The sequence below is a fragment of the Schistocerca americana genome, chromosome 3, assembly GCF_021461395.2.
Source record: "Schistocerca americana isolate TAMUIC-IGC-003095 chromosome 3, iqSchAmer2.1, whole genome shotgun sequence".
NCBI lineage: Eukaryota > Metazoa > Arthropoda > Insecta > Orthoptera > Acrididae > Schistocerca > Schistocerca americana.
The window spans coordinates 583,021,500-583,047,814 of record NC_060121.1 but is presented as its reverse complement, the minus strand read 5'-3'; positions in this window follow the sequence as shown (position 1 = coordinate 583,047,814).

The window sequence follows — 26,315 nt, the reverse complement described above, 5'->3', positions numbered from 1 at the left end:
GCGAGTAATTACGATAATGTTGCTGTGGTTTACCATGATAATACGTTGTGTTTGTGTTTGCACGTTGTGGTATGTGTTGTTGTCGTGGTGTGTTTTGTTCTTGTGTGTATGTTGTGTGCGGTATGTGTGCGTCATACTCGAATGTATATTGATTTCTGAACTGTACATTTTGACTGATATTTTCGTTACATTCAGACTGTGGTTGATCGGTGAATTGTCTCATGGGTGCAGTGACGGATTGTACTGCGTCACTAATCAGCTGTTTGTTATTAGTGATGTATTCCGCTACGGAGTCGTGCACAATTGTTGGTAAATTTTCACGTATGCATCTATCAAAATGTTTGTCTTTGTTCTCTACCCAATCATGAAATTCTTTATTAATATTTTGAAAATGAGCTGTGGCATCAGATTGTAAGATGTCAGTCAGGTGTTGTTCAACATCGTCAAATTTATTCTGCACGTCAGTAATTCGTTTTTCAAGGTTGTCGTGTACTGAAGGATATGTTTGAATTTGTTCAGTAAGAGCTTCACACGTGACATTAAGGTTTTTTAATTGTGTCTGTAAAAGTGCTACGTCATTTGTAGTCTTTTCTTGTCTCGTATTAAGCTTGGAAAATTTCGTACTGAGTTCAGTCATCTGTTTTGTCAGTGTGGCGTCTATAAGTTCCACACGCTTACATAAAGTGTCATTAGCTGTCTTGAGTGCTATGAGATCAGATTTGATTCCGTCATTTTGTGTCTTTAACTGTTCATTTTGCATCTGTAAGGTTGCCATGTTTTCGGCGTTTTGCTTCATTAGCATTTGTAACATGTCGGCAATGTTTACCGTTTGCAAGGTCTCTGCCCCCGCCGCGTCATTAGACGTGACGTCATGCATTAACATGGGCTCTGATTGAGACTTTGAAATTTTTGTGGTGGAAGGCCTATTGTCAAAATTTTCGTCAACACTCGCGTCAATGTTTGATGAATCGTCACTACCGGTTGCTGTCGTAAAGTCATTTTCTAACATTTGTCTCTCGTCCGAGTCGGATTGCGTCTGAATAGTACGTCTTTGCTGTTCCATTTTTGCGTATTGTTTTCTAGTTATTACCATGCCACACGTGATATATGTTTCAAGAAAATATTTGATACTGATTTTAAAATAAAATACAGTTGAGTATGAATCGGTCGTAGCAACAATGGCTGTCTGTTAATTTAAAAATATAAACTGAATTTGAGATTATTGGTAATGGCTGCTGGCCATGTTACATGATATCGTACAGAAGTCGGCCATATTGTACACTCGTGTATTGGTATTGTTGCATACGTTATTGTTTAAGGAAAAATACTGAGAATGGAATTTATCACTGAAACTGTTATGCGGAAAAGAAACACTACAGAATTTTACTGAAAAGCTAATACACTGAATTATACGTCTGGTCAAGCCTGCTAATGCAAAGATGCTGCGTCTTACCTTATTTTGCTGGAAGCTTCTTTGCGTCTTCCCGCAAAATTTTATAATTGGCAAATATCTTCTGATTTTTTTATTTCTCATATAGTCAAGTCCAGGACCAGAAGGTTGATTTTTCACATGAAACAAAGAGAACAATGTAACAAATGACAAAATAACAAGTCCGACACGCAGTCGCCAATATAAAATAAATAAAATAAAATAAAATATTAATTATTTTTATCTGTATGATTGGCTCTCCTATGTGTCGTCAGGTTTTGATTATTCGGTATCAGACGCTTGACAATGGCTTTTTCGTAAAGGCAATGTTACTCGTAGTTGACCGTGAAATAAAACTGAAATAATCGGACTTCGTAATTAAATCGTTTCCAAAGACTGCTGCGGTAGGTGCGGACTCATAAACTAAATCTCAATATTACAATAATTTGCCAGCCATGCCAAAACGTCGTACAGAGGTGATTGTTTACTAAACAAAAAATTACACAGTTAGTTAAATCAGATATATTCAATGAATAAGCCTACAGTTCATAATCCTACTTACTTTTATAAATATAAATTCTTTACAGAATCGAGTGCCTAGTATGGTTGCAACTCGCAGTAATTTTCTATATCATGAAATATGGCGGTGTGCCAGACAATAAACTAAAATACGTGCTTCTCGCACCACTTCCACGAGAGCTCATCCTTTTTTTTTAATCAAACATACGAGTAACGTAAATGTACTTTTGTTTTATCAGTGACACAGCGCTGCAGTTGTGTGCCATAGGCTTTATTTATTTGTCACTGATTATTTATTTAATTAATATCTCGCGTTTCCGAGGAAACTCACGCTCGGCATGCAAATGTGCCTTTATAAGGCACGATAAACTGATTTTGTAGCACGACAACCCTCGACCCCACGTTGCAAAGGAGGTCAAAACGTACTTGGAAACGCTAAAATGAGAAGTCCTACTCCACTCGCCGTTTTGCCCAGACATTGCTCCCTCTGATTACCACCTGTTTAGATCAATGGAACATGGCCTGGCTGACCAACACATCCGATCTCATGACGAAGTCGCAAATTGGATCGATCCGTGGATCGCTTCAGAAGATGAATAATTTTTTCGACGCGAGATTCGTACACTGCCCGAAATATGATAGAAAGTAGTGGCCAGCGATGGAAAATACTTTGAATGATACATGTATGACCAATTTGTTTCATTGAAACCTCAAATGTTGAGGAAAAAACGGCGGAAGCAAGTGTGTGTGTGTGTGTGTGTGTGTGTGTGTGTGTGTGTGTGTGTGTGCTGGCCGGAGTGGCCGTGCGGTTCTAGGCGCTACTGTCTGGAACCGAGCGACCGCTACGGTCGCAGGTTCGAATCCTGCCTCGGGCATGGATGTGTGTGATGTCCTTAGGTTAGTTAGGTTTAATTAGTTCTAGGTTCTAGGCGACTGATGACCACAGAAGTTAAGTCGCATAGTGCTCAGAGCCATTTGAACCATTTTGTGTGTGTGTGTGTGTGTGTGCGTGTGTGTGTGTGTGTATATGTGGGTGTGTAAATGTGTACGGAGAGAGAGACTATGTATTAATAAAGTGGACATTCTTTGAAATGGGAAAGTAAGTATAGCAAATGTTTGTTTGACATGAAGGGTCTAAAATGCTATAGTGGCAACAAAAGATTTTGTACTGATAGTAAATTATGTGTTTCAAAATGTCTGGTGTTCTTTCGTTGGGCTATGAAAAATTTAAGGAAATAAAGGTGTCCTCGAGATGAAAACAATATTGTTAGTCCAGTGCTTCTCACAAACTGAAAGTCAAATATTTTGGTAGTCTTCTGAAATAAAAAGAAATACGAGATTAAATCCTTGCTATGGGGCAAAATAAATTAACTGCTTAAAGTTACAAACAAAAAGATTAATATAAGGAAATTGCGCGCTAACATCCCATAGATGTTCGTGCTCACATGCGGTTCCTCTTCCTCGAAATTTCTTGGCTCAAACTCGTCTAGGGGTTGAACCGCACGTGTCGCATTACACGCCCTAAATTAGACCCTTGGGACCCTTTGGTTAAATTGTCTGGCTGATGGCAAGTTTGCGAAATACAAAGTTAATATTGTAAGTAGGCTGTTTAGGTTTTTTTATTGGTAACGCCACCTCTGTATAAAAATCACTGGCTGTGCTGTGTGCAGCCTGTGGCTGGTTTGCATTGTTGTCTGCCATTGTAGTGTTGGGCAGCGGCAGCTGGATGTGAACAGCGCGTAGCATTGCGCAGTTGGAGGTGAGCCGCCAGCAGTGGTGGATGTGGGGAGAGAGATGGCGGAGTTTTGTAATTTGTCATGAACTGCTATATATATTATGACTATCAAGGTAAATACGTTGTTTGTTCTCTATTAATATCTTTCATTTGCTAACTATCCCTATCAGTAGTTAGTGCCTTCCGTAGTTTGAATCTTTTATTTAGCTGGCAGTAGTGGTGCTCTCTGTATTGCAGTAGTTCGAGTAACCAAGATTTTTGTGAGGTAAGTGATTTGTGAAACGTATAGGTTAATGTTAGTCAGGGCCATTCTTTCGTAGGGATTTTTTGAAAGTCAGATTGCGTTGCGCTAAAAATATTGTGTGTCAGGTTAATGACAGTCATGTATAATTGTTCAAAAGGGGACGTTTCAATATAACATATGATAACACTAATAATAATATCGGGAACTAAATTAACGAACCATAAATGATGTAGGCCACACAGTTGCGATTTTGTTTGAATAATGTTTATTCAGTAAGCAAACTAAAGAGAAAGTGGTCGTATTTAGAGTTACTGTTACCCTCGAGCGCATATCCATTTGACACCGTTCGATCATTCACAATCTCATCGCGAATTCCAAGTCCAATACTGCACACGAAAAGTGTGAGAGGCTGCTAACTGCTCAGAGACTAAGTCCCGCGATACCACACAAAGCGAAATTTTCCAAGTCTTTTTTTTTTTCCTACCTACGTAAAGACCGACCGCCCACTTTCGCGTGTCCACCAGCACTGCCCACTTTGGTGTCTCCAGCCGCACTGTCCATTTTCGCGTTTCCATGCGAACTGCCCCTTTGGTGTATCAACCAGAACTGTCTCTGCCCGTCCGCGGCCGCGTTTCCGGCGTGCCGAGCATCGTCGCTCAACTGACTCGTGCAGTTCCCTTACCTAAAGCCGTCCATCTGATTGGCTACACATTACTCTACATTATTTTATGCTTTAACATATTTAAATAATCAAAGCATGACGACTTTCACGTTCTAAATAAAGTAACAATATTATCCATTACATAATAAATGTTAAATTCTTTTACATGAAACCAATGCCTTCCTAACTTTGAATGTCACGGCCAGGAGCCCTGCACCAATGGGCTTTCTGATAAATTGATACTTTCCGATAAATAAATACAGAACAGAAGTAACTATTCTGCACTAAAGTTTACAACAATTATTCTATTACCTAATGACTCAGTAAGGTGTCATGCTGTCATCGTACAATGTGTTCTGTATGGAGGAAATGATGATCTGATGCTTAATTGAAAAATACTAATAATTTGAATTTACTACATCTTTTAAGCAAATATAGTTACAGAGTTGATATTTAAAACATTTGTCATTTTTATTATTGCCTTCTGTATGAAATATCTGTCGTTAAGATCGACCAAAGCGTTCAGACTTATGCATTCAGGTCTTTGTTACAAAATTTGTTAAGTTCATGAAACTTCCTGGCAGATTAAAACTGTGTGCCGGACCGAGACTCGAACTTGGGACCTTTGCCTTTCGCGGGCAAGTGCTCTACCAACTGAGCTACCCGAGCACGACTCACGCCCCGTCCTCACAGCTTTACTTCTGCCAGTACCTCGTCTCCTACCTTCCAAACTTTACAGAAGCTCTCCTGCGAGAGGTTCTGCCAGGAAGTTTCATATCAGCGCACACTCCGCTGCAGAGTGAAAATCTCATTCTTGTTAAGTTCACTTTAACAGTAAGTTCTAAATTGTTATACATATGATCAATATTCAGGTTTTATTGGGATTACCAGGAAACTTTTTGGAGGATGCAGATTAAAATTACTGTGGCTTCATTCCCTGCACTACTGCAGAATTAAATAGATTTCATAAACGTTTCCCTTTATGGCCGATCTTAGGGTCACCATATTTAACATTGCTACGTCTCCTTGGCCACAAAAGCGTTCCACTGGATTTTCTCATGACGTAGCTTCTCGTCTGTCTCACTCTGACACTACAGCGCTTAGGCCTGAATAGGCAATAGACGCCTGTGGGTTTCCCCATCTCGTGGTGAATCTGCGCCCTTTGTGTCATTCAGTCCTCAACGACAGGGTTCGTTTTACAATTGCTGAAGGCTGAGTCTTTCGGCCATATACACTCCTGGAAATTGAAATAAGAACACCGTGAATTCATTGTCCCAGGAAGGGGAAACTTTATTGACACATTCCTGGGGTCAGATACATCACATGATCACACTGACAGAACCACAGGCACATAGACACAGGCAACAGAGAATGCACAATGTCCGCACTAGTACAGTGTATATCCACCTTTCGCAGCAATGCAGGCTGCTATTCTCCCATGGAGACGATCGTAGAGATGCTGGATGTAGTCCTGTGGAACGGCTTGCCATGCCATTTCCACCTGGCGCCTCAGTTGGACCAGCGTTCGTGCTGGACGTGCAGACCGCGTGAGACGACGCTTCATCCAGTCCCAAACATTCTCAGTGGGGGACAGATCCGGAGATCTTGCTGGCCAGGGTAGTTGACTTACACCTTCTAGAGCACGTTGGGTGGCACGGGATACATGTGGACGTGCATTGTCCTGTTGGAACAGCTAGTCCCCTTGCCGGTCTAGGAATGGTAGAACGATGGGTTCGATGAAGGTTTGGATGTACCGTGCACTATTCAGTGTCCCCTCGACGATCACCAGTGGTGTACAGCCAGTGTAGGAGATCGCTCCCCACACCATGATGCCGGGTGTTGGCCCTATGTGCCTCGGTCGTATGCAGTCCTGATTGTGGCGCTCACCTGCACGGCGCCAAACACGCATACGACCATCATTGGCACCAAGGCAGAAGCGACTCTCATCGCTGAAGACGACACGTCTCCATTCGTCCCTCCATTCACGCCTGTCGCGACACCACTGGAGGCGGGCTGCACGATGTTGGGGCGTGAGCGGAAGACGGCCTAACGGTGCGCGGGACCGTAGTCCAGCTTCATGGAGACGGTTGCGAATGGTCCTCGCCGACACCCCAGGAGTAACAGTGTCCCTAATTTGCTGGGAAGTGGCGGTGCGGTCCCCTACGGCACTGCGTAGGATCCTACGGTCTTGGGGTGCATCCGTGCGTCGCTGCGGTCCGGTCCCAGGTCGACGGGCACGTGCACCTTCCGCCGACCACTGGCGACAACATCGATGTACTGTGGAGACCTCACGCCCCACGTGTTGAGCAATTCGGCGGTACGTCCACCCGGCCTCCCGCATGCCCACTATACGCCCTCGCTCAAAGTCCGTCAACTGCACATACGGTTCACGTCCACGCTGTCGCGGCATGCTACCAGTGTTAAAGACTGCGATGGAGCTCCGTATGCCACGGCAAACTGGCTGACACTGACGGCGGCGGTGCACAAATGCTGCGCAGCTAGCGCCATTCGACGGCCAACACCGCGGTTCCTGGTGTGTCCGCTGTGCCGTGCGTGTGATCATTGCTTGTACAGCCCTCTCGCAGTGTCCGGAGCAAGTATGGTGGGTCTGACACACCGGTGTCTATGTGTTCTTTTTTCCATTTCCAGGAGTGTACTTAAAAGAGAGCACAATGCTCGTTAACTCACAAAATCATTCTTTAAATATTTCTAAATTTTTAAATTTGACTGTATTCTTGTTTGTTTGGTTAAGACCCAGGTTTCGGTATTTTATGCCATTTTCAGGTGCTTGAGTTTATGTCATTAACACATATTGTGGGACATCCAGCTCAAAATTTGCCATAAATTAAGATAAAACAGCTGGAGTAACACTGGCGCTCCAAGCGGTGAGAAAGCAGTCTGTCACGTGCATCGTAAGAACGATGTTCGTTTTTAATTATTTTTCTGCTTAATTAACGAAATAGTTATTACATTTTTGAGTTTCATCCATTAGTAAGTTAACAAGAGAATTTAATGTTCGGGAAATAAATGTAAAAACTGCCGATTCTCACTGATTCAGTGACATACAGTACAGCTTACTCATGACTAAGTTCTTACGAATTGTGTACAAGTGCAGATTATTCCGCTAAAAATTCGTGTGTGTGCATTGAATGAAATATTCATTCACAGGTCACCCGTCATCGTTATTGTTAAACATTTGTATGAACTCACAAGAGCAAGAACACGTTCTACGTTTTGTCGGGTTTGGAAGTTCAAGGTCTCCCTGAGCGATGTTCGCCTCCAGTGTATTCTCGGCCTCCCAGAAATGATTAATTCCAGCATAACCCTAGGACTCCTGGCAAGGAATGTTCCCCATAGGCCTGTTTCAACCATTCCAAGGCCACATCCGCTGATCCCACAAGTTTAACACAAAACTTGAAGGCATAACGTTGATCTAAATTGCGCTGTTCCCTGTTCTTAACACACAACAAAATCGTAAATTCACTTATGGCGCTCTCATAAAACACTTGACGGTTGTACAGAGGTGAAACTCGGACTGGATATCTGGAAGGGACGAACACACAGCACTCCACAAGTAGAACAACACAACGTTGCCATATCGCTCTCGGTGTTGCCAGTCTCATTACTTTTCTCACTTGTACAACTTGAGCGAACGTTAAATATATAAGAGTTTTTCCCTCTACGTTTAGAGTGTACTGTTACACTTCGTTGAGGATTTTAGAACGCTTTCCTAGAAATTTTCGTTGGACCTTAACGATTCGTTATTTAACGTGGAAAAAGTGTTTCCCTTATGGTAACACTTGGTAATCAATATGGATGGTGGCTGAGTTCTAGCCTCTACGCAGAGCTACTGCTCTCGTGTTGCTTGAATAGCCGTTTTTTCAAAAATCTGTGTGAAATCTTATGGGACTTAACTGCTAAGGTCATCAGTCCCTAAGCTTACACACTACTTAACCTAAATTATCCTAAGGAAAAACACACACACCCATTCCCGAGGGAGGACTCGAACCTCCGCCGGGAGCATCCGCACAGCCGTTTTTTGTCACTAACAAATATGGAAACATTTAATGTATGGTGTAACCAAGAGTTAATCGCGCTAACTCGTCTATATGATTCATGCCTTACATCTAGGTTGTGACTTGCATTATTAGTAATTTTCGCCTCACAAACATTAATATACGCTCAATAGTAAACGCCTGATGGCCTAAAGTTACCGAACAATTGTAAAATAAAAGAAATGAATCATCGCATAGCAGCGACAGAATCTATTATTCTTTATCTTTGCCGTTCTTGCGCGGTGCCAGTAAATCTCTATGTACATGTATCGATTAATGGTATAAAAAAGAATTCTGTTGTTTCAAGACAAATGAGGCTTTTGGCGCCTCACCTTTTACTGTTTGTATTCCATGAGAGGCGGACGCGGACTTGCTGCGTTCCACAACTGTATTTTATATTTGATGTGAAAATATTGAGTGAATATGCTAATTGTTATTTTTTTCAATCACAAAAGATGTAGTTTCTTGTAACTGATATCGAACAGACAGCATCAAGAGGACATTTTGACTGTTATGTATAAAGTATTTAACCACAATGGTCATCTATTGTAATTTAATATGAAAAGGTACGTAGCATTAAAAAAAAAACGTGTGTTAAAGATAAGTGTGCTTATTTTCGTAAATTAACCTTGATGAGTCCATCTCCTTATTTACTTAACTGTTAATTATTTTGTGTTACTTCATCATCAGAAATTACGATCACGCTGATGGGCCGAACGCAGCATGAGGCAGAAGGAACATTATCGTTTTCCTATTATTTCTGAACCAACTTTTTTTTAATTGTGTAGTGTTGCATTTCTTTTAAAGTCTATAAATCTTCTGGTCCCTTAGTGTTGATCCGGGTATGACTACATCGCGACTATAAAAATGCACAGAAATGATAATGTTTCTTCCGAGCGATCTAAAATATATATATATATATATATATATATATATCAATATGCTGCTCTTATTCAGGTATTTAATGGTCAACGTATGTTATTATAATAGCGTAATAAATCCCTGATTCTGTTGCCAAGTGGCCCACCAAAATATTCACTTTTTCGACATTAAAAAACAAAGTAACAGTTCTTTTTATTTTCGTCCTCCAAGAACAACGTTATACTTGGCGCCCGAACAGGGACTTGATCAAAAATCATTTCATGTATGTGTTTATTAATTTTTCAGTGCTTGTTCTAGTAATTGTTTCATTTTTTCATGTGGATGCAATTCAACCGAGAAAGAGAAGTGGGAAAATCTTTTAATGAATTCAGAAGAACGATTGATGGAATTACCGAAAAACGCGAGTATCCAGCTGTATCATTATCAAGACAGCCATAGTAAGTCAAATTTTTATACGCAGTAGCCAAGCTTTCGTAGTGATGTAGCATCTTTAGAGTTGATCAGAACGTAAACCTGTCTTTCCTTGCCTTGAAACAGCTTTATTTCAATTTGTCCATAGTCCATTCTTATGTAGTTAAATTCAGTGAAAGTGTACCATTGTTGTCAGTGCATAAAAAAAATTACGATATGGCGGATAACTACGCTCAAAACTGGTAAAACGTGTGATATTTCATTTGTTTGTAATTAGTAGGAACCATCTTGTCTTCTTGGCGTAAATGAACGTCAGTTGTTACCCAGAGTTAAAATTTTATCTTAGGTCCCAGTAAGCCATAGCACTACGTCACAGACAAACGACTGACGGCAGTGACAAACAATATCTGTAGCATTTTGACGTTTGACAAATAATTCATGAACATGGCTGACGGTAAACAGCGGACACAAACAAAACCAGACGACAGCGGTGATGCGAATGGACCTCACTATCCATTACGATCACGCGCGATAGGTACACGAGCGGAGGCAGAAGCAGCCTCGACCGAAGTTTTAGAAGCTGGTCCTAGTGTGCAAACTATTCCCGCTTTTGAAAAAAATGACTTGGCTGCAATGATCGAAGCAATAATGGAACGCAAGTTAGAAAGCCAAAAACAGGAAAGATTAGATGAAAAGGCCCGCGAAGAAAAAGAGAAGGCCGAAAGACGGCATAATAAAAATCAGGTCCTTACAAATCTGTGCAACTCAGTAAAAGAAGACATAAATTCAGTAAAAACAGAAATAAATTCGGTAAAAACAGACATAAATTCAGTAAAAACAGACATAAATTCAGTGAAAACAGATCTGCAAACGGAGATAAATGACCTAAATACACGGTTAAATTCGGTAAAGGCCGAACTAAAGGCAGACATAACAGCTGATTTAAATACCCTGTTGGGTAATGTCCAAAGCCAAATCAGTAGTCAGATTACGATCATGAGGCTAGAAATTGACACACAAGTAGAGTCAAAAATAGAGGATATTTCAAAACGGTTAGATGAAAAAATCGAAGCAGCCAAGGGAGAGATAAATTCAAAAGTGATAGAATATCAAAAACAAGCTGCGACCTTAAAAGAAGATTATACTGCAATCTCTGATGAGGTCAAAGGAGTTAAAACCGCAGTAGACACGATCGAGAATGTTGTTGATGATCTTTCCAAACAGATTGAGACTCTTAATGTAGAGGATCAAATAAAGAATACTGTTAAGGCACATGCTGAAGCATTGTCCGACCACTACCAAGAGTGGATTAAAAACAAAAACGGATTCATAGAAAACAAGGTCAAGAACGAACTCAGGGAAACGGTCAAAAACGTGGCCTTTGAAATATTGGCAGCCCCTGGAAAAACAGGAGACACGGTGATGTCAGAATTAGGCCAGATAAGACGAACGTTAGCTCAAGATTTACCTGAATGGCGTCAACAGATAGTTGATGAAGTTCGTACACTAAAATGTCAAGTTGAAAATTCCCCACCTCCCGTGTCAGGAAACTGGAATAATTCACAACAGCAGGTACATTACCGTTCACCATTTGATAACGCTCAAACTCATAGTTCTATAGAAGCACAAGTTAACCAGACTACCAGCCCACCCACTTTTGTCAGTTTGATGCAGGAGGAAAGCGTGATCAAACATCGTATTTTTCCGACCTTTCACCCACAGAAAAGAGAAATTCATCCTATATGTGTTCCTCCGAAATTTTTCAGGAATTTTCCCGAATAGCTGGAGTGACCGCCAGCGAATTCAATTCGTTAGTGGATTTATCGTAAGCGATGCTGCCTTATGGGGAACCGAAATGGTCGACTCTTGTAAAAGTTACAAAGAGTTTGAACAGATATTTTTAGCTAAATTCTGGAGTTCTGGTGTGCAGCAGCGCCTGAGAAAAGAGGTTTACAACGCCGAAGTGTTTAACAGTAAGCGCGGTAGTTTGAGAAGATATTTTGAAAAGTATTTAGCGAAAATCAAGTTCTGGGATTCGCCGATCACCGCCAAAGACGTTATTATGATTCTAAAAACTAAGCTACCGATTGCGATCAGAGAAAAGTTAGTAAACGTGTCTGAGGACGATACGGACACTTTCCTATCTGTGTTAGACTCGTTAGATCTGATTTACGAGGACGCTAGAGTTGATGTTGGCAACGCCCACTTCAGTGCAGGCGGCCAGCACAATACAGAATACGTAGGCAGCAATGGTGGCCGAGCGAAAGCGCGTCACAGCGACAACCAGTACCAACCCCACAACGGTTTCAAAAATAAACACACTACGTACACCAACAGCAAATACAAAAATAAGTACAATAACGGCCAGAGATACAATCCAATATATAATTCGTCACCACCTCAGTACGAAAATGCACATTATAACACACAGCCCCAGCAATATGGAAACACGCAACCGATCAACGGGAATTATCAAAACGATCAGTCTTACGATTCAAATCGACAGTGGAAAAGAAATAAATGGCATAATCAAGGTGGAGACCAATGTACACCTTTCACTAACGGTTACAATCAACACAAGCCACAGCAAAATACTTTTCAGCCACAAGCGAATGGACCTTCGGGAACTCTGAAGCCTAAACGCCCGTATAATACGCAAATTTATTATGCGCAAGAGGATACGCCAGGACAACAAGATCCGTTTCCAACCGAGTTCGTACCACAAAACTAACAGCAGTTCCAGACGGAAGAAACATTAAGAAATATCAATCAGCAGGAAAGTAAGCGCCGAGCGGAAAATTAAAAGCAGCACCTTTGAGCCTCCTAGAGGATGCTGCAAGTTTGAATGGGGGCACCCTGTCCCTTAGTCCACACGAAATTAAAGCAATTAGGTATGACAAAGAGACAAACTTACGGGATGATCTAGTAGCAGACACTGAGACGAAAGACAATGATGACGTATGGGACGAATAAGTTCAAGCTTCCATAAGAGTATCAATTGCCAACATACCAGTAACAGCCATTGTAGATACAGGAGCTAATATAAATGTCTTATCTTTATGTTTATTTAAGCAAATATCCTCTGTATGCAAAGTTTTATCACTTCCGATTCAAGGTTGCACCGTATCGGGAGCAATTGGTCCACTAACACAACGTGTAAATCTTCAGACTCAGCTTCAAATCCAGATTGAGTCTATTTCAGTAACGTGCATTTTTCTTATTGTTAAAAACCTATCAGTGCCATGTATCCTGAGTATGGAATTCTTGAGGCAGACGAAAGCTAAAATTGACATCGAGTGTGGAATCTGTACTCTAGTAGCGAGCCAGCAACAAGTAACTGTAAATTTGTTAAGAAGTAAGGTGAAGACAAACTTTGGGGTGCTTCAAATAGCAGTACGGCCATGGACTAAAAGACAACAGTACAGTCAGACAGAAGACATGACAGATCTTGAAAGTGTTAATGACGATGAGTATAAAGACCTAATTCCCGGTCAGAATGAATTATACGGTAAAGCTAGTGAGTCCATTGAATTATCCAAACAACAGAAGAATGAGCTTTACAATTTGTTAACAGATTACATTCAAGTATTTTCTAAGAAACCTGGACTAATAAAAGGCTTTGAATATCGAATGGATGTCCTGCCCCATTCAACCTACTGTAGAACAAGCTATTCCATTCCATATGCGAGACGCGAAGCTGTCAAGTGCGAGATCAAGAAAATGTTACTCTGGAATGTGATAGAAGTATCTCATTCACCTTATTCGAGTCCTTTATTGTCTGTGCTAAAATCAGATGGTAGCGTAAGGCTAGTCCTAGATGCAAGATTAATCAATAAAATTATAGTACCCATAAGAACGAGACCAGAGGCTCTTGAAGAGCATCTGCAGAAGTTTCTTGGAGTTAGGTATTAGTCAGGACTCACTTTAAACCATCCCTGTTGTTAAAGAAGAATCGTAAGTCGCAACACATTTATGAAGGTCCCTTTGTGATAATGAGGAAACCACACATTGGTAGCTATTTGTTATCTGACCCTGCCACGAATAAAATCAAAGGATTGTTCCACCATCATGATTTTAAAAATTTTTATAACGCCAGGAATTAAGTTAATTTAAGCTGTAAGAAAATTCTAAGGTATTGGAGATCAAGATTAACCAATGAGTAACAAGAACGGAACTGAACTGACTACGGACGTTAACCGGTGCTGAAAGGAAACCTTATGTATTAAAACAACGCTTCTGGAAAATAAAATACAGAATAAGTTGTTGACAAGTATTTACATGAATAATCTTTATGCAAACAGGAGGACATGTCCTAGAGGCGATTTTCAATTTTAGTTATAAGTTAGTATGTAAGGAAAATGATGTACTCGAGAGGTATTAATTAACCCCGAGGTACTAAAATGAGGAAAGAGGAAGGAGCGAATAATGCACTTCTCTCGCTAAATAGTAATTTGAGAATGAGCAGGAAGGAGCGAACAATGCACTTCTCACTAAATAGTAATATGAAAATGATGATTATATGTGCTTAGTATTAGTAAGTGAAATTTAATCGAGGACAAATTAATGACCCGTTTTAAAAGGAAATACTTAAACGTCCAGACAAAAGAGGAAAGTTGTGAGAAAGATTCGATTCCATGAGGTTATTCCCTATTTTCAAAGGTAACTTAAATAAGGCACCACCTGTTAGCGTAAAACAGTCGGTAGATTTAACTTGTAAATTCCAGCACAGTGCTGTGCCAGCGATAAAATAACATCTCTTTGAAGTGAACAGATACCTAGGATTAAGCTTGAACAGATTGATGACGCAGTGCAATTGTTCTAAAAAGGCCTGACGTTAACCTTAAGTAAAAGCGTGATGGAATAAAAAGGAAGTTTATTATATAACGCAAAGTAAGATGAGTCCAGACTATAAACAAGCTGAGTAAAAGAACATATGAGTAACATGGTTTATTATGGCAACTTCACGGTACTATTGAGCATTAGCGATACTGCAAATTCACAAGCTAGCAGCACATAGAATAAGGATCTCGCTCAAGCTTCACAGGTAGCGACAGCAGCAAACAACAACACTCTAGTGAGAGGCTTATATATACAAATGATAATTAATACCCAAATGCGTAATGCATAAACTTGACTTAGTCTAAGAAATGAGCAAAGAGTAGTAAGCAAGCTGCAGCAAGATACATATTAGATATACTTGCTTGAAGTGATAGATTTTATTTTAAGTGTGCACTGCAATATTTATTGTTTTCTCTGTGATTATGTGATTATTGAATCCCTTTCCTAAGTGTAAATCCTTTAAGATCCTTGATCCTATCCACTCCTCAGGATCAACTTGTAAAGATGCACGTGTGCTTAGGAAGTGAGGCACTACATATAAAAATGAGTAGGTTCGCGACGCGCATATTGCTTTTGTAATGCGCAAGGTAAATTAAATTTTCGACCTGGTTGAGAAGTAATTTAAATTCTGTCGACGATCAGCGAGTAGACCCGCTTTTCCCACCATTTTTTTTTTCGACTGTTTGTATTTCTACACGAAACTCAGAGGCGGAATTGCTATTTTCAAATCTGTCCTCGAACTTTCTTTAAAGACAAGCACATACGAGAAAAACTTTTGACATAAATGAAGCTCCCCTCACAAGTCACTAAATAAGACGAGCATTAAAAAAAAAAAAAAATGTATTGGTCCTACAAAATGAATCAGCAAGCGTGATAAAGATTACTATGAATGAAATTAATTTGTAAAGGAGATTGGAATGGATTTGGTCAAAGAAAAAGGACTTATAATAGCCTACCTGTGACCGTAGGCATAAATAAAAAAAAAGACTAATTAAGAAACAATTGTTTTGATTCAAAGTGGTCAATTAGATTATTTATCGATTTAAATGAACTCTTGTAAATATTAGTATGTAAATCAACTTGTAAACACCGTGTGATGTTATGACGCGAGAAGTTCTTTTAATACACCGTTCACGCAGACGCTCACCACAGTGCAAGTGAAGTTTTAAAGTTCGACGGTTTTCAGTGGCAGTATTCTACTGCACCATATGTGTGAAAAATTCGTTGATGTGCGCAGTGTGTAATAATCAGTGTCATTCCACACATGCAGTTGCAGCGGTAGCTACCACTTACCTGTGAATCCGTAACTGGATAGTGGACAGGAAGTGATGTGAGGCAGTTTCGGTGGCAGAAGCTCCCTCCAGCAATCTAAAAAGCACAAAGCCACGATCCGCCGAACAAAAGCGACGCACGGCACCTCAAGCGCGAAATCAACGCTCTGCAAGAAAGCTCCGGTCACGTGCGCGCGCACAGACTGAATTTCAAGATTGCTCGCAACAGTGGAGGCGGACAGCCACCACGTGACGAAATAATGTAAACGTTCAAGCGCCAACACAGTTGCTGTGCGCTACATTCTGTAGCAAAAACATTCACACCCAGTACTGAAAACATTTTATATGTATCATAAACCTTCCGAGAGACTCTTAAGATAGAGAAGTTAACGCAATTATTATAATGACTGATTGTACACAGAGACAAGTCACAAGGTCACCTCTGAACACTGTTGAAATGAAAACTTTGACGAGAGGTCACGATACGAATGAAAATAAGCACACGAAAATACGTCAAAGGATCCGATCCTTCCTATATCCCATCCCACATGTATATAAAATTAGTTTTGTAAGCTATTCTAATATAAGATATTTTATCTGTTTCATATGTGAAATAATTCGGAGAGCCACACTCGAGCCCTGAAAGTGAAAGATATGGACTTCCTTGTCGAAGCCATCACCAGTGGCCGCTCTACAATCCAAGTCTATCATAAATAGTGTATGTGCGACGAAAATAAATGTATAATTAAGTGCGACGACGGACAAGGCAATCAATCGACAAGACGATGACAATATAATGAATACTGTCAAAACAGAAAGTTGTGTACCAGTTGTGATAGTCAAATTACTTTTGCAACGATGAAAAATGAAGTGTGACTCTATTTCCTTATAAATTTTGCAAATATGTGTACTTATAGCCTTAATTTTAAGAATCATCAAGATAGACTGAATCCATATAAACACTGATAGAAACACAGAACAAATTCACAATGATCCACCGTCAGTAATTACAAATTGAAACATTAATTCTTTTATTATGGAATGAATATGAAATGAGACTTTTAAAAACCTGTATGTTACATCCGAAAATTACAAATATTCCAATGGGCATGAGGATGAAAGTACTACCTTCGGTATTCCTTCCCTCCTCATAGGAGGCAGTGTAATATTAGTAATTTTCGCCTCACAAACATTAATATACTCTCAATAGTAAACGCCTGATGGCCTAAAGTTATCGAACAATTGAAAAGTAAAAGAAATGAATCATCGAATAGCAGTGACAGAATCTATTATTCTTTATCTTTGCCGTTCTTGCGCGGTGCCAGTAAATCTCTATGTACATGTATCGATTAATGGTATAGAAAAGAATTCTGTTGTTTCAAGACAAATGAGGCTTTTGGCGCCTCACCTTTTACTGTTTGTATTCCATGAGAGGCGGACGCGGACTTGCTGCGTTCCACAACTGTATTTTATATTTGATGTGAAAATATTGAGTGAATATGCTAATTGTTATTTTTTTTCAACCAGAAAAGATGTAGTTTCTTGTAACTGATATCGAACAGACAGCATCAAGAGGACATTTTGACTGTTATGTATAAAGTATTTAACCACAATGGTCATCTATTGTAATTTAATATGAAAAGGTACGTAGCATTAAAAAAAAAACGTGTGTTAAAGATAAGTGTGCTTATTTTCGTAAATTAACCTTGATGAGTCCATCTCCTTATTTACTTAACTGTTAATTAATTTGTGTTACTTCATCATCAGAAATTACGATCACGCTGATGGGCCGAACGCAGCATGAGGCAGAAGGAACATTATCGTTTTCCTATTATTTCTGAACCAACTTTTTTTTAATTGTGTAGTGTTGCATTTCTTTTAAAGTCTATAAATCTTCTGGTCCCTTAGTGTTGATCCGGGTATGACTACATCGCGACTATAAAAATGCACAGAAATGATAATGTTTCTTCCGAGCGATCTAAAATATATATATATATATATATATATATATATATATATATATATATATATATATATATATATCAATATGCTGCTCTTATTCAGGTATTTAATGGTCAACGTATGTTATTATAATAGCGTAATAAATCCCTGATTCTGTTGCCAAGTGGCCCACCAAAATATTCACTTTTTCGACATTAAAAAACAAAGTAACAGTTCTTTTTATTTTCGTCCCCCAAGAACAACGCTACAGACTCCACTGCTGTGATTATAGGTAATTTACTCATCAGAAATGTTGAAATTGTGTCTGAGAAAAGTTCCTTACAAGATGCAATGGGGAACTCGTTTGCGGAAGAGATATTTCGCACAGTATGCCAGATTGTCTGAGTTTACTACAGTGGCGGATCTCGGGGCACTCAGGCAATCGGCACTCAGTAGAAAACGTACGCACACCCAGTGTTAGCATGCTCGCATGGCCATAATCGATTCTGCGCTACTGGCCATCAAAATCCGTAGAATCACTTTGTACGCACATCTGTCACATGGGATTTAATGCTTCCACGAGTGTTTCCGCAACATTTTAGCAAAGCTGTGATTAGCGTTAGCAATTTTGTGTCACATATACAAGGCAGTAAACCTTGAACAACACATGCCTATTAAATAAAATTCTATAACAATTTAACATAAATATTGAACCGCGCTTTTTTCTCAATTTTTTTGTCTCTTTACAATTCCGTATTTTCGGTTTTTAATTATCATTTGTTGTATAACCGTTCTTCTGACGATTTTTCTGTCAAGGTGGGGTTTGTCAAATATCTATCATAGTCTCGTCTCACCGGTTTTCAGCCAGACAATAGTTAATCTAGTCGCACCACACCAGAAAATTTTCAAGTATGGAATCTTCACTGATTCTACCTGACAGTTTTAAATCTCAAATCGATCATCGCTAAATGTAATGTCTTCCTTCCGCAAACAGATTAAATTTTCTATGCTGGGTCTTGAATATGAATTTTCCTTAACGCAAATCTCTGTCAATATCATTCGAGGTAGGAAGCGTATTAGTTTCCTTTGCTTTCGTTTCGACACACGCAACTGATCACTTTGTGTTAGTTATGCTTATAAGAGTTCTAGAACTAGTTTCGTACACAGAGTATCACATTCATGTACGTATACACGCACTGTAAGCACTAACCGCATTGATTTTCCTGCTAACAATCTAAATGTAGTCCAGCTGTTGCCAATCTTTGCCGCTAGTTATTACTGTTTCTCGCTTTCCTGAACTAACAGTTCCATAGAATATTTTTCTTAACTGTTCTCGACTAGACTCTCTACACAAGCGACGTCAGCCGCCATATCCAAAGGGGAGCCACAAAATTTTCACTATTTTCTCAAAAACAGCGATCTGCGACCATGAAATTAAGTTGTTCTGTTAGACCTTCGCTACATATTCACATTTTTCGCATCGATGGATAACTCGGCAGAAACACTGGTAATAGAAGTTTCATTTTGGCTTCTCAGGAAACATTCCGCCGCGAAAATCACCTCATCGTCATTCTGGAAATGACTGCCACACAAGGTTTGTTCGTCCGAGGAAAGAAGTAGTCAGCAGTTATCATGTCAAGAGAGCACTGGCACAAATTAAAATTTTACAGCCCAAGTAAGCAGCATGTATGAGTCCTGTGCAAGATCAGGTGGGCCTTTGTTGTGGAGCACAAAGTACGGAGAGCGACTCTTCTGCTTGACAGCTTACCAAACTTTGCCAGGATACGTCTGCAGTATGCTCGCGTGACAAGCTGCCCCGTACAAGATCAGTCTGTTTGCAGCACGCCATGTCAGATCACCTTACCCAATTATCAATGGTAATCCAACGAGAACAGCGACGCAGTAGCCGGACATGGACTACTTCAATCCACCCCTGAAAACTCCTCTAATATCTGCTGCTGTTTCCCAGTGTCAAAGTTCCTGCTGGACACTAAATACTTGTAATATGTTTGTTTTGAGAACACTATTTACTCTGTGATGCAAATATTTCCTGTAACGTGGCGACAAAAAAAACACTATTATATACTATTGCTACAATAGCAAGTACTCTCCAACGTTATTCCTTCGACAGGAACTTTCGTTGACCAAGGTGTACCAATGAAGATTAATTGGACTGTATTTAATGACCTGGAGGGTTAGATTTGAGTGGTTGCAACAGATATAACCAACGGTGTCTGCAATTTTGCCTAATGTGAACATTTTGTTTTCATTGTTTGGAACATGATTAATGTATGCCAAACTACAACATGTTATAGTTTTATTCGATTACGTTCAGTTACGTTTTCATGAGCATAAATGTTCCTAAAATAATTAATGAACTTTACATACATTTTCACAGAAGGCTTATTAAACCACAGACTCGTCATACTGGGAACCACAATCTGTTCTGTCTACTACACTTCTAACAATACACAGTAATAATAAAAATATAAACATAAATTCAGAAACAAAACCATTACTACAAGCTTGTAATGTAAGCAATAAATATGTTGAACTTTGAACTCTTATGACCTATGCTTGGGTTTTGTGACCATTGTTTTACTACGAAAAAAATCTTTAGTGCTATGCAAAGATTTTACTAATAACTTATGTTCTCCACTTCAATGCAGCACTTTTAAAGATTTATTCTATTGCTGTACTTTAACTTAGGCACTATGATGACCAAGTGGATCATTTCACACAAAGGATTAACTAACAACTTAAGAAAATGTTTTCTGCATACAAGTTAATAAATATTTGAAAGAGCAATGATTCTGTAGTTCATTATAATCGCTAACAGTCGGATTATTTCATCGACTGGAAGAAGAACCTATCGAGGTTAGCTATTAAGGAAAAATCTGGGCTCGCAACATCAAGTTAAGAATGGAACACCTGTTATTAGTAGTTATGGCAAGGTTCTGGCCATGCAACTAAAGAGGACGTTAATATCTAAAATGCCCTTTGGTGGTTCCACTGGGACCCAGTATTTTCGTTGTATGCGCATGAGAACAGAACAGTGATGTATAGTTATCCTCGACCGCTTTCTTTCTTTAATTTTATAGAGAGGGAAGACAGAATTCCGTAGTCTACGTGATTATTTTGCTATTCAGCTGCAAAGAAAAGAAAAATGAAAGCAGTTCAGACGTCGGAACCTGTAAAAAACTATTTTTCCAGCTTTACTCTGGATGAGTATCTGGGTCACACATACAGACAGTGTGGATAAACTAAGTTAATATTTTGGACATATATATAGTACACAAAAAATTAGTTAGTAACGAACATTTGTTGCAGTTCCCGAGATCTTCAGTCTAATGACTGGTTTGATGCAGCTCTCCATACTGCTCTATCTTGTGCGAACCCTTTCATCTCTGAATAATTACTGCAGTGTACATCTTTCTGAATCTGCATACCGTATTTGACTCTTGCTCACCATCTACAATTTTCAACACCCACAATTCCCTCCAGTACCAAATTGGTAACTTCTTGATGTCTCAGAATGTGTCCTATCAATCGATCCCTTCTTTTCTTCAAATTTTGCCACAAATTCTTTGTCTTTCCCCAATTCTACTCAGTACGTCCTCATTAGTTACGTAATCGAACGATCTAATCTTCAGTATTCTTCTGTGCCACCACATTTCGAAAGCTTCAATTCCCCTTTTATCTAAATTGTTTATCGTCCATGTTTCACTTCCATAAATGGCTACACTCCAGACATCTTTGCATTTGTCCTCTAGCCATTCCTGTTTATCAGTTTTGCTCTTCCTGTCAATCTCATTTTTTAATCGTTTGTATTCTCTTCCACCTGCTTCATTTGCAGCAGTTTTAAATTTTCTCCATTCATCGATTAAATTCAATATCTCTTGTGTTATCCAAGGATTGCTACTAGTCCTTGTCTTGTTACCTATTTTATCCTCTGCTGCCTTAACTATTTCATCTCTTATAGCTCTATTCCTTTCCCCTGTAGTAGTCCACTGTCGTATAACGCTATCTCAGAAACTTTCAACAACTTCTGGTTCTTTTAAGTCATCCAGGTCCCATACGCTGAATTTCCTACCTACTTCCAAATTCTTCAGTTTTAATCTTCAGTTAAAACCAATAAATTGTGGTCAGAACCCATATCTGCCCCTGTAAATACATTAGAATTTAAATTCTGTTTACTAAATTTCTGTGTAACTGTTATATAATCAGTCAGAAACCTTCCAGTGTCTCCTGGTACATTCCATGCATACAACCTTCTATTATGGCTCTTAAACCAAGTGTCAGTTATGATGAAATTATGTTCTGGAAGATTCCTCTTTCATTCCTTTCCCCCAGTCCATATTCACCTGATACCTTTCCTTCTCTTCCTTTCCCTATTATCAAATTCCATTCCCCTGTCACTATTAAACTTTCGCCTCCTTTAACTATCTGAATAATTTCTTTTTTCTCATCATACATTTCCTCTATCTCCTCCTCATCTGCAGAACTATGCTGCGTATAAACTTGTACTACTGTGGTTGGTGTGCGCACCGCCTCTATCTTGGCTACCATATTGCGTTCACTATGTCGTTCTTAGTAGCTTACTCGCATTCCTATTTCCTTATTCAGTATTAAACCTACTCCTGAGTTACATCTACATGATTTTGTGTTTATAACCTTGTATTCACCTGACCAGAAGTCCTGTCCCTCCTGTCACTGAACGTCACTAATTCCCACTACATCCAACGTCAGTCCATCCATTTCCCTTTTTCAATTTTCTGACCCACCTGCCCGATTAAGGGACCTAACATGCCACGCTGACATGCATTAAACAACAGCGTTGTTTTTCTGCTGACGATAGCCTCCTGAGTAAATGTTCCATTTTCAAAAAACTGTAGAAACAGAACTACCGCAGCACAGAATGAAGTCAAATTTTAACACCATATTATTGACGTATGGGGACACACATGGCGCTATAAGCGTCTTAACGTAAATGGGGTCCGTTACAAAAGACATATGAATCGCAATACAACAGTTATGGTTTGAGTTACACATTAAACCATTCGTACTGTCCATTGTGCACAAGTTCAGCAGTCAACAGCTGTGGCACTTTTAGTTAGGTAAGGCCATTCACCACGCCAAGGTCGTACCGCATCTGATGGGAAAATCGGTTTTTAATTGTCCGGAGGCAAGAATCCGCGCAAAAAACAAAATAGTATCGGCGTTCATTTGTCGTACAAGGGGAAGGCCTCAGACACTGCCAACCGATTCGGCTCAAATTTGGCAGGTCACTTGCATACAACCTAAAACGAAAGACTCTAATATATTTTGGGTTAACACCCCTCTAAAAGTTATGACGAGCAATTTACTCAAAATTATAGGGATCTATAGATAATTGTAAATAGAGCATTTTTCATCAACAGGTATGGGGCCTGAAAAAGCAAAATTTTCCAGAAATTGTGCAAACGAACTTTTACAACTACTGCTTCAGTACCCACATGGTAAACACTTTTCGCCGGCACTGCCGATAGCGCAACGGCTAAGGTAACTGACCGGGATTCGGAAAACGCAGGTTCAAACGTCGAAGAAACCTAGCGGATATTATTCTTTTCTTTTGTATTTCTCCACATATCAATTGATAGGGATAGGATGGTTTATAAGGTAAGTAAATCAATAAGGAATGATAATAATAAGGTAGGCAAACTAATTCCTGAAGCGCCGTGAGTTAGTAAAGTATTGAACTTTTAAGCCTTGTCATATGAAAACAACTCAGAGTAAGAGTGCTGCGAATTCCTCACGAGGGATCACAGATAACCAACTGCGCGATGATTGTTTACAGCGAGGCACGGGACAGAATGCAGGCGGGGAGAGTTATGTTGTCCCAGTTGCCTCTTCTTCATATTATAGTGGTGAACCTGGAAGAGTCAAGGTGTCCAGCACGAGCCTTATAGAAGCCGAACGGAAAGAGTTCTTTTCGGTCATTAGGCTGCTGCGAACCTCGCGGATACATGTAGTGATTTTTCCATCGTTAATGCGCCAAATGAATTACGTTTTGTGAATGAATACAGTGTTCTTCCGTAAGTAGCATTGTAAGCATTGTGAGACTTGAGGTTCGCCCGGCATATATAGTGTTCAAATAACATACTGGAATGCAACCGGATGACGTCGTCGACTACCTCCGATATTTCAACAAATGCATATCCTGTTACACTTCCAGGGCAAAAATACAGCAAGTAAGCGCTGTGCAATGGAATAAAAGCCCTCTGTTTGCGATGCAATTCCAACAAGATAACACACACACACATACACACACACACACACACACACACACACACACACACACACACACACACACGCACGCACGCGCACCACAACACATTTCTCACCCTCCACCCCCTCCACCCGTATACACACAAACACAATGTAATACTAACGCCATCACATAACTATAGATATCCGACGTTAGAAGTTACCGATAGTGAAACGTAATAGCCAACATGTTAGATAGGATTAAATCTGACCCTCTGCTTTTTGACAATGAAGAGTGCATGATTCCTAGCAAAATTTAATTAGAACTCCACATCTCTGTTTATAAGCTTACATGCTAATTTAATTTCAGCTTCATCATTAACAATGCTATCCCAGTAATTGGAAGATCATGCCAGAATTTCCGTGTTGTGTTCTATAGAGTGCCTCATGCCAAGACACTGTTCTGCAACAGCAGATTTGCTCCCGGTTGTAAGCGTGTGTGACGCTTATACTCAGTACACTGGTCCTCCAAGGGCCATAATATAGTAGACACCTATGTTACGTAATCCAGAATCTTCCTTTACAGAACCTAAAAAGACCCTGCTGAATAAGACAGAAGGGCTGTAGACTTTGGTTTCCATTTCGGTATTGTCATCACTGACCCGATACATAATCGGTCGACAGCACAACTCACGTCTGTCTTTTACTACAACCTTTCTGACTAAAGGTGACCTCAAGGTGCGCTTTTTCCATTGGAAAGGCTGTCAGGGTCTGAAATGACGTGGGCTCCGTTGAATCAAGATACGGAATATCCCTTTACGCTGAGCCGGATGGTGACCACTATCAGCATGTATACAGCTCGTTGAGAGTCGACTTCCTGTGTCTGGCGTGTCCCTACATCATGTCAATTTTCTTCCTCACCGACACGTAATGGAAGGGAAGGCAGCCATCATTGTCCACCTCCATCTTGAAACAAATATTTGGATGGACTGAATTCGGGTTTTCTAAAAATCATTGAAATTCTCACTGCCATGAGACCAGACAAAATGAGTATTTTCACCTAACTGAAAAAATACGCAGGTTTCAAAGATGCATGTTCTCTAAACATATTGGCAATTGTAGGTCACACAGGGGTTCCAATCTCAACTCCATCTGTCGTTAAAACTACTCTCCAAGATAGTACGTGGAAGTCAACACACGCTGAAAATGGTCCGTTAATAAGTTCAACATTAGACATAACCTGAATTTACTGCAACGAATCAACAGAGGAACGCAAGTGAAAAGGAGACCACATCAAAACTTACTGGAATATCAGTCATTCAAACGCATTTCCTCGAATAGGCGTACGAAATTCGACGAGTTCTTAATACGATGCACGTACCGCCGCCTTTTGGTGGGCTCAATACAATACCAAGGTGTTTTCCCGCCTGATACCAGTGTTATTCACAAACGGCCTAAGGATCTTGTATGGGGAACAGCGTGGCAAGTACTCATAACTTTTCTTCTGGAGGCTGTGAGTCTTTCCCTCAGCATTTTTTCTGAGGACAGCACCGATTGTGCGACGGCTGAATCAGATAGTAAACACTGCACCTTTCGAACGTAATCTTGCTTGTCAAAAGCCACGGTAGTATTGCCTTTATCGCAGGTAAAACAACAGTATATGAGTCAGCTCTAAGTGAATGTAAAGCAGTTCTCTCAGCTGCTGTTACATTACTCTTGTATCGGCTTACCCCAGTCAACACACGACATGTCTCTCTGCTAACCTCTTGTGGAGAGTCAGGAGGTAGTTTAAAAACAGCATGTCCAATAGAACTAATCAAATCAACAACTGGCAAATGCTTGAACATCGGATCAATGTTTGAATCTTTCCCTAGCACAGATAAAGCAATGTCGTCAAGGCTATATCCGTGAGATTTATCACAGAACGTCGAGATATAATATTAGACGGAAATGCTCAAGCTTCGCTAGATGCGGGGAAGTTACAGAGTGAATTTTCCTTCCACACTGTGACCATGAAACACTATCCAGCCAACCCCAAAAAAGCCGAAATTTTTGAAGCAATTATTAAATTAAGCGCTTCCA